The sequence below is a fragment of the Apteryx rowi genome, unplaced genomic scaffold (genome assembly GCF_003343035.1).
Source record: "Apteryx rowi isolate R43461 unplaced genomic scaffold, aptRow1 scaffold_29, whole genome shotgun sequence".
In the NCBI taxonomy this organism is placed as follows: Eukaryota; Metazoa; Chordata; class Aves; order Apterygiformes; family Apterygidae; genus Apteryx; species Apteryx rowi.
In genome coordinates, this window is record NW_020449307.1 from 1,982,470 (window position 1) to 1,992,005 (window position 9,536).

General features: G+C 43.8%; 1 long non-coding RNA gene across 1 annotated transcript; it reads left to right on the plus strand.

The window, feature by feature from the left end:
* Positions 1 to 2,184: 2,184 nt before the first annotated feature.
* On the plus strand, positions 2,185 to 4,912 carry LOC112967769. The gene is made up of 3 exons (XR_003254101.1): positions 2,185 to 2,306; positions 2,762 to 2,900; positions 3,006 to 4,912. It is a non-coding gene; the product is annotated as an uncharacterized LOC112967769 (long non-coding RNA).
* The last annotated feature ends 4,624 nt before the right edge of the window (positions 4,913 to 9,536 follow it).

Sequence of the window (9,536 nt, forward strand, 5' to 3'; positions counted from 1 at the left end):
GCAGTGCTATTCCAGGTAGCCTAGATTTCTGCAGAACAGCTTTTCCACTTCCAACCCCTTTTTGTCCAATACGCACATGGTATGTTCTATGGAGGGGGAGCTGTGTGCAAATGCTCACTTTACTGAGTTTTAGGGTCACCAACTTGATTTGGGAAATTTGGGGAGTTAGTTGTCAAGAAACAACAGTGGATGGTAGGGAGGATCTGGAGAGCTGGGAAGAGTGCAGGACATGCAAACATTGATTCTTTAAACGCAAAGTCAAAATTGGCTTATTGTCTACCCTGATCCAAACCCCAGAAAGGCTGTGTTAGCATCTGTCAAAGATCAGAGTGTGTCTGGCTCTGAAGTTCTGGTTCAGATCCATCTCCACTTTAAATATGATTTTGCCTGACAAGGCTTTCATTTATTCTAGTGCAGACATGGGCTCAACCTACAGGCAATCTCTGCTCACTGTGCCTCTGCTCTGGTGGATAGCCCTGCCGTGGTTTGCAGGAAGATCTTGTGTGTACACCTGAGCTCGCAGCCTCCTCTTTCTCAGCAGAATTCAAGTTTGTTGTTGTTTTTTAACCAACAAAATGACTTCACTTGGAAGCACAGATTTTTCTATCTTGAACACTTAGGAAAATATTATTCAGCTAATGTGTAATGCAATTCTCATATTGCATTAGGAGATGGGATGTGATAGAACATGATGGTAATTAGTCACCCAGTATTATGCTTTATTGTGATGTGTCAGCTGAGAAAGCTGGACAATTATAGGTGTTTCTACCAGCCCCAATTATGAAACAACTGCTGCTTCATGCAGAGATTACAAAGCTTTTCCTAGGCTAGTTTGCAGATAGGTTTAGGTCTGTGGTTTAGCAATGTTTTTTTTTTAAGGTTGCTAACAATGGGCTGCCTCAGAATCTATTTTCCATCCAGAAAAGTCATCAGAGTATCTGGTCACCAAGGGTTAACCTTGCTTGAAAACTCAAGTTATCAAAATGAGTACCATCTCTCCCAGTAGAAGGGAAAGTTTGTGAGATTTCAGAGCTACTTTCTGCTGATATTGACTAGAAAAGTGCCACTGCCTGTTTGATGCCATCACCTGTCGCTGCTGTAGAAGAACTAACAATATGGGGACATCAGCCGCAAAGTCAGGAGGTCAGAAATTGGCCCTATACATTTCAGTTTAATCCAGAGTGACAGATGCCCAGAGACAGGTAGAAACGCTCAAATGGCTTTCTAGGTAGGCTTTTCATTYTCTTTGCTGCTGGCAGTTGTTAAAAAGAAGCATGGAGAACCCTTCAGCATGTTACACCAACCCTGGGTATGAAGCTGTGGCTATGGGACATGCGTGATGGGACTGGTGGAGACCAAGATCCTCAGGACATGAGTCTCAGTCTCTTCCTGTGACTGATCTGCTGAGATCTTCAGCCAAGTGTTTTGCCTCCATCTTAAATGCCCATGGATATGCTGGGACCATGCAAGCAAATGGCCTCCCAGCTATGCAGTTTACAAGTGTCTTATGTACATGATCTGCTGTGGTGAGGCTGGATGAGGTTTTTTTTTAGTTTGTTTAGGTGAATTGTGAGAATAAGGATTTGTAAGTTCAACTTATCTAGCATTGCCATTTATCTGGAAGGTGAGTGAACTCTGTGGGTGGGCTGCAGCTCCTGACCCCTCTCATATGGGACAGATCTGAGGCAAGTAGACATGTTTCCCACAGCTCTGTGGCTTCACCTGACTGCAGTTTTTCTACAGTCCCTGTTCCTTTCACCCTATGGTTCTCTGCAGCAGAAAAGTCAATTTAGTGAAATGCTCTGGGGCTTTTGTTGTATCAATAAACAGAGACCAAGGTAGGACCTTTCAGTTCATTTTTATACCATGCTTCAAACTCCCCTCTCTAAAGTGCTGTCCTCAGTCCATTAACCCATTGCAGCCCCAGTTTGAGGAGGAGGCTTACAGTGGGGTTATAAATGCCTTAGARGAGCCATCTGGGGAGGGAAGTTAAATAATGAAAATGTTGACAGCCATTCTTTACATAGCCTATACATCATTACCTAATTTCTTTGCTTTTGTCTCCTGTTTTTATAGGGCTTTTTCCCCCCCGATCGATAGTGTTCATCCTACTCAGTGAACATACTTGATTCTGTTTTATGGTGCAAAAATTACTGTTGCTTTGACTGGCTCCTATTACCAGGTGACACTGCTTGGAAGAAAACAATGAATCTTCCTATTATTTGGAAAATAAATGTGATTTATGGGAGCAGCAATCAATAGTGGTCTGCATCTGGCAGTCAGAGTGCTTGCTTTCCTGAAATAAGGTGGAGTGCAAAGGCTGTTTGTCTAGCGCTGTGGAGTAAGCTGTAATTTTTWAAAAAAATCTCAGCTTTTATTAAGAATTTTTTATAAAGATGATGATAAAGAAAACAACTACTCTTGTCCTATTAAAGCTTTGATGCCTATGGGGAAAGCATGGGTATGAAGTTTAGCATGATGGCAGGGAAGGACACTACGTGGGAACAGAGATGTAGGAGGGAGATCTGAGTTGGAGGAGGAAGAGGAAAGCAGACCAGAGAGCACCCATTAGCGTTCCCCTTCGCTAAGTAGAGAGCACTGAGGATTTATTATTAAAAACACGCAATACTAATAGCAAGAAATGGACCAGTTTAACTKCAGGGAAGCAGAAGTGTTTTATCTGATCGCTGTGCAAGACATTGCCAAGAGATGTCTGAGGAGGCCTGTGAGGCTTTTCTGATTTCATTCTTTTCTTCTGCAGCAGTGTCTTTGCTGCCCACTCTTTGGCCTTACCTATCACAGGCAAACACTGCTTCCAGCTAGCACAGGTGTGGACCTACTCCTGCACTGGCTGTCCCCAAAACATCTTGGGTTTCTTGAAAGGCCACTAAATAAACTGAGTGAGTATTTGGTGAGTCCTCTCTTCTCTTTGTTTCTCTCTTAGGGCAAAGGAACTAAGGGAGCTCCTCATTTCTTCTTCTCTGTTTTTTTTTTTTTTTTAGTAGAAGTGGTCTCCAAGTTTCATCAACTCTTTGGCTTAATCAAGGTAGCATAGCTTGGATTACCAGTGATTTAAACCACAACACGCACTTCTATACAATTCTAGTGTATTTATATCTAGAGGAGGTTGAGTTGCACCTTCTRCAAGCAGTCGCAGTTGAAGCTGAGCCCTGAGCTTTTCCTGGCAGTTGTACTTCCCGTGCCAAGGACGAGACAGCACAGCTCTCCACGCACAGCACCGCTCGGGACCATCTCAGCCCGGGACACGCTGAGCCCCTGCCAGCGGACACCAGAGCCGCAAGGAATGATGCCCGGAGAGATCGACAATGTGGCCCCAGAGCCTCCAGCCTCGTGGGGGAAGTTTGTGCTTCCTGGGAATCAGATGAAACCTCCTCAGACGACTCTGTCCCATGCCACTATGGGAATCTGTCCCATGCACTGCCAACTTCTGCTGGCTTGTGCAACCCGATCCCACTCTCAGGGGCTTGTGCAACCCAATCCTGTAACTCAGTACGGCCTGGCTGGTCCCTGGGGGCAACGGCAGCTCGCGCTGCCTAAGGGGCCACACTTTTTGCAAAATTACTGGTAAAAGAGCCATTGCATCCAAAAAAGGTAAAACCCCCCATTTTTGCACAGCAAAGGATGAACACTGAATATACAACTATTGCCACTGCATAAAGGGCCAAGGACTCAGTCAGCCATTCTTGGCCCAAGTGACACTCTCCCAGGGCACTTGACTCCAAATTAATACTCTGCATAAAACTGGGCTTTTCAGAAAAGTAGTTAACTGAGAGATTTTCATTAAGGTATTTTTGACTCAGATGAATGTTCCCTTAGAAAACAGGTACATCATCAGGAGAGAAACTGACCACTAATTTTAAAAAGTCAATTTTCTGTCAAATAGTTTTATTGTGAAAATGTTTTACTAACCCTTCCTACTAGCCTTCTTGCTCTGCTTTGGGTCTGATTTCTGGTCAAGCTGAAGTGAACACCTGAATATTGTTTTTTCGCCATCAAAATAAATATATGTACATACAAATATATATGTACCTTAAGCACCCTCCTGGATATTTTCAACTTCTTTTCTTAGGCCAGAGGATGGATACTGTACTAGCAGGTAGGAGGATCAAGCGAACTGGATTTGGCTTTATCAGATAGTCTTGAAGCAGTGGAATCAGCAGCTTTCTGAACACCTTTGGACACAGCCTTTATTTTTTAGGTCTTTGAGTTTATGCTCAGGTAGTGCCAAGCACTGGGGTGCTCTAASCCTGACTTGGGACTTCTCAGTAGAATTTATTTGTTTTACAGCCAAAAAGTCAATGTTATGAAAATATGATCTGACCTTCTACCCTACATGGAGCCACATAATTTCATCTAATAATGCCTGCACAGAAGTTATGATCCCAACCTAGAGTGTATCTCAGAGAGAAACACCCAGCCACAGTTGGAATAATTATTATTTTAGGCAGTCTCTTACAGAATGTACTTCAATTTGGTTGACTCCTAAAAAACCAGCTGCTTCCAGGCAGCTGTCTGTCTGTCTGCAATGTCTTTACACCAGGAGGCAGTTTGGAGAGCTGGAAGCAGGTAGGACTGTCTCTGGACAGGTCTAAACATAGGGTTTGTGCTGAGCTAACTATAAGGAATGGGTTTCAGTGGGTTAAACAGCATAAACACAACCACCAGTGCAACTTATAATTATGCATACTTTGATAAATATAATTACATTATTTTTAAAGGGTGTTTGACTGGTGTAGTTTATTTCCTTAGACTTACAAGAGAGAGCATAGAGAGAGCTGTCAAAGTAGCCCCATGGTGTTGTTTCCTTATCTGAAATTAGAGCCCCAGGATACAGCTGTATTCTTGCCCTTTGAAGATGAAATCAAAATAAAAACCATACATCTTGGATCAAGCTTCTTCCTTCTGTCTGGGATTTTTGTCACATAGATACTGCAGGAACAGCTTTGCCTGCTGTCCCACTTTGGAGATGTCCCTAATGCATTGGTGCGTGTTTACCTTGCTCTTGGTGCAGGACTCAGCACTGTATGATTTAGCATTGTATTGCTAAAGATGGTAAGTGCCTTTACAGGGATAACTATGCATAAACATGAAGAGGTGTGATACATTATCTATACCAGCACACATAGTTTAAGGTACAATTTCGGATGTATTTAAGGCTTCACACATGTAACAAATAAGCTATTGTTATATATATCATTACATTGAATCTCACCCTTAAAGGATATTTTATTTTGACTGGGAAACAGAATAATCAAGCAGAAGTAATGCGTTTCTGTCTCTGAATCTGGTCATAATTCGACGACATTAAGGATGCATCCTACATGAAAGATCCTGTGAAGGTCTTCTCATTTAAATGACGCTTTGTGGAGTGCACAATGCTTTTCTGAACAGAACTAACCGAACCTTAATTTAGCCCTGGCAGTTGCTGTGCTATTTCCACTAATATATATTGATATTCAGTGAATTAAATCATGATGCATCCTTCCAAGTGCAGTGGTTAAGAAATCCCGTCAACCCACATTAAGTTAAAGCAGCCTTCACCAACCAATCTGTATTGCTCCAAAATGCAGAGCTCTTTACTGTGATTAGTTAACTCCGATACTGACACAATAAAAAACAAAATCCTGCTATCATTTATGAGGCTAGAAGGAGCTTTGTTTGCTCCACTGAGCTTAATGTACTCCTGTCAGGTTCCTGACTTCATAAATAAAGCAGAGCACTGCTTTCCCCCTAGTAAGAGGTTGTCATATCCCTGACTCTTTAGGTCAAATTGAAACTGTTACTAAAATGCCTTTTTGGCATCAGCCAAGAGGTTTTCACACTGTAAGCTACCTCATCCTTATTTTTGACACAGCTGAATTTCCTACAGCATTAGCCTAATATTTATCAGCCTTGTAAAAAAATCTGTTAGGATTTCTTCTTTAAGAGTCCTTCTGGTCTTCTGTAATTCCTGAGCATTTGGAGCTGCAAATCTGGAAGCACAATTTTTGCTCGAGGAATCAACCCTTACAGACACGAAGTTCAAAGTTGAAAATTTGATGGAGTGAGGGTGGGCTGAAGGCAGAGAGTGATTTGATGTATGATACATGGCCACATTACAAGCATAACCCTGTACTTGAGAAGAAGGCTTTTATGGTAGAGAGAGTAGCCTGGGACTTGCAGGATCTATATGCCGTTCTTGACACTGCTCCTGACTTCTTGAGCCAGTCTTAAACTGGTCACCAATCAGCCCATCTCTCTTCTCCATATGTATAAAGTAAGGCAATTTAATCCCTTTCTCTTGCACTTCATCCTATCCATTTAGCTCATTAATTCTTCAGAGCAGGAACTCAATCGTGTTATTTCATAAGGCAAGCACACAGAATTAATGTGGAGCAATACAGATTAAATACTCTTGCAGCTTATAAGAAAGAAATTCAAGCCTACAGGACCAATAACGAGACAACATATTTCTCCCTCTCCCTTAAATCTCAGCACAGAGGAAACAGAGCTGGGCACGACTGGCTGTGCTGTGCTCCACCCTTCGGCCRGCGCAGCAGCAGCTCCTGGTGAAGGTCCTCTTCGTTTGCCTGGTTGTATTTGAAGTGCGAGTATTTGTACAACCACAGCTGTATCTGAGGGCTTTCCCAGCGATAAGGACTTTTATTTTGCTTCCATCCAGAGCTATCAGCAAAATAATGTAACTAGTTGATCCCATGTTTGTCAAGAGAAAACAAAGCTGAACAGATTAAATTGAAATTGGGTGAATTGTTATAGCAACACATTTCTGCCCTTTGGCATATTTCAGCCTATAAATCTTTATCCAGCAGTTCCTGCACTCCCGGATGTGACACAGAGCAGGGCTTTAGGAAGATACCTTCTTGATTTAGAGGAAAATTTGACCACGTCCATCTCAGGAAGGCTACTCAATGCCTGCAAATGTTTATCTTCTGTGTTTGTGACCTGCCCTTTTGCAGGTACTTGACTTTCCGGGAGTGGGTAAATGCAGCAGCCATGTAACAGAGTCTTTCCTGGCTTTCCTTCAGCTCTGCCTGCCCTCAGCATGCAGGACCTGACCCAGACGCTAGAGTGGAGCAGATCCTTCAACTGTCCTCTCTGAGGAGTCCAGATATTTTTCCTGCTTGATAGACAAACCTAATGCAACTGTCCAGGCCACTACTGTTGTAAAAAGATGCTATATAAGAACTCAGAGCAGAATCCAGCGCAGAARGAGGAGCCTTTAAACAGGCCCCAACAACAGCTACATTTAATGGAATTAGATTGTTTATCTAAATAAGCAAGGAGAAGCTATTTATTCTGGAAAAAAAATCTCAGTGATTTCCCCTGAGGTAAAATCAGTAACGCAAAAGCAAAAAAAAAAAAAAAAGTCATCTAAAAAAGCCCCTTACCATAAATCCGAAGGGACTTGTCAGCTCCACAGCAGAAATTGGAGAGACCACTCAAGCAAGAAGAGGATTAGGCTATCTCCTATCAAAGCACACACGGACTGGATTTTTACAGTAAGTTAAACAGAAAGTGTTTTTTTTTTTTTTCATTTCCAGTTGCTGCAAAGATTGGAAGAAAAATACATACAATACAGTCCCTAAAGTGAGGGCTGTCCAGTGGAACCAGCACCTGCTTCCTCCTTCGAGGTCCATCGGTCTTAACAACTACAAAACTGCTCCGCTGAGCACAGTGACCCCAAAGGCAGTCTGAAGCACATACACATTTAGTTGATTCTGTGAAGAGCCATGCATGATGCAGCTGAATTTGGAAGTGAGCTGGCCTGCCTGTGAGAAGGAAAGGGCATCACTAGTGATGAGGGGGCTGCTCTGAAGGACCTACAGAGGACCAGCCTTAGGCAGAGGAAAACTCACCTGGAAGGGCCAAGCCTCCCACAGTCAGCATCAAGAAATTTTATCTTGTTTTTTTGTGCCAAAGAGCTTGTATTTTGCTTGGTAACTCTACAGCAGATTATACGTACTGGTGGCAGGACACCAGTAAAATCCAGGCAATACTGCCTGTTTGTGTGCATGAGGGTGCCACTACAGGTCCTGGACACTGCCTGACGCAGGAGAGCTGAAAGCAACTGCTTGCTGCCGTGTGACCTGCTACCACGGATCCTGCCTCCTAAATCTTGTCTGACCCGGGCTCCTGATCCCCAGACACATCAGCACGCAGCTATTTTGAATTTCCTCAGGCTTCCAAAAATACCAGGCATGCTCCGAGTGAGCTCACATTAGCACAGCCTCCACCAGGAGACCATTGCATAAGCTTGTTTGCACAGTGCTAGGCTGAGCCTGCTTCCCACTGCTGTAGGACACTGCTACTCTATTTACAAGTAAGAGAAACTGGGCAAATTCTTAATGGGCTCCAAATAAATGACTCTCTGTTAAAATCCAAGGTCTCACTGAACCTTCAGCTTTTCAAACTGCGTCTTTCCCAAAGTGTGGGGTTGACTGTTGGTGTGAAGTGGGGTCGTAATTATAGCATTGCTCCGGCACAAGTCGCCTCGCAGCTCTGGTCCTCTTCCGCGCTGACGAGGTCCCTCCAGGCCCTGTCTCCTCCTGGCTCTGTCCGGCTGCAGCCAGCTCTCGTTCATCGCTGCAGCTTTTCAGGTTGGGCTGGTGGCAGCTCTCGGGGGGCCCAGACCAGCTCGCCCACATTTGGCAGGTCCCTGGCCTTACCTATTCTAGGGCTCCTGTGTTCAGCTTGGAGTAAACTATGCCAGGGCAGCGTAACTGGGCATCTTCACTTGTTTTTCTTCAGACCTGCCGGTGCCGTGTGTGTTTGGTGACTGTTCCTTCATTGTCACATGGCGATTCAGCCCCCACTCCAAGTCTGGCTTGGGTCTTTAACCAGTTTCTTCCTACAGGAGAAAAAATACAGTTTTAATTTGGAGTCTATATTTCTGGCCCTTTTACCCATTCTTCTACAAATTATTAATTCCTGAACAGACAGAATTTCCTTTTTCTTTCAGCTTTGAATTCTGTTGCCATTGTGTCCATCTCTGTCTAGCTTTTAGTTATAAAGCGTTTGCTGCTGTAATAACTCTCTCTCATTTTCTAGATTTATCTTTGCCACTCTGCTGTCAGCTAGGGAAAAAGTGTTGTCTCCTTTCTGTGGGCAAGACACGAAGAGATGAAAATGCAGTTCTGATGCCAAAGTTCAAAGTTTACCCACCCAGCCTTCTGCTGCCACCCTTCCTTGGCTAAACCTGACAGTGTCCTAAATCTGTAGCCTCCTCAGGTTTTGCTTGGAGGTCTCCCTAAGCGCCCGTACGTGTTCTGCAGTGCGGAGAGGCACACAACCACTGTATCTGTGGAGCACTTGACTACCTTTTCTTAGCCACTAAGGTGAAGCTTGTTGCCCATTTTCACCTTCAGGGCCTACCATGAAAGGCCCATGTGCCTAAGGATGGCCTTAATTTATGCTTAACAGAAAAAAATCCTCTCCTGGGATGTAATAACTGCCCAGGGGACTTCAGAGCATTGTCTTCTGCCCACAAGGCTTGGAGGGAGGAGAGTAACTGGGCG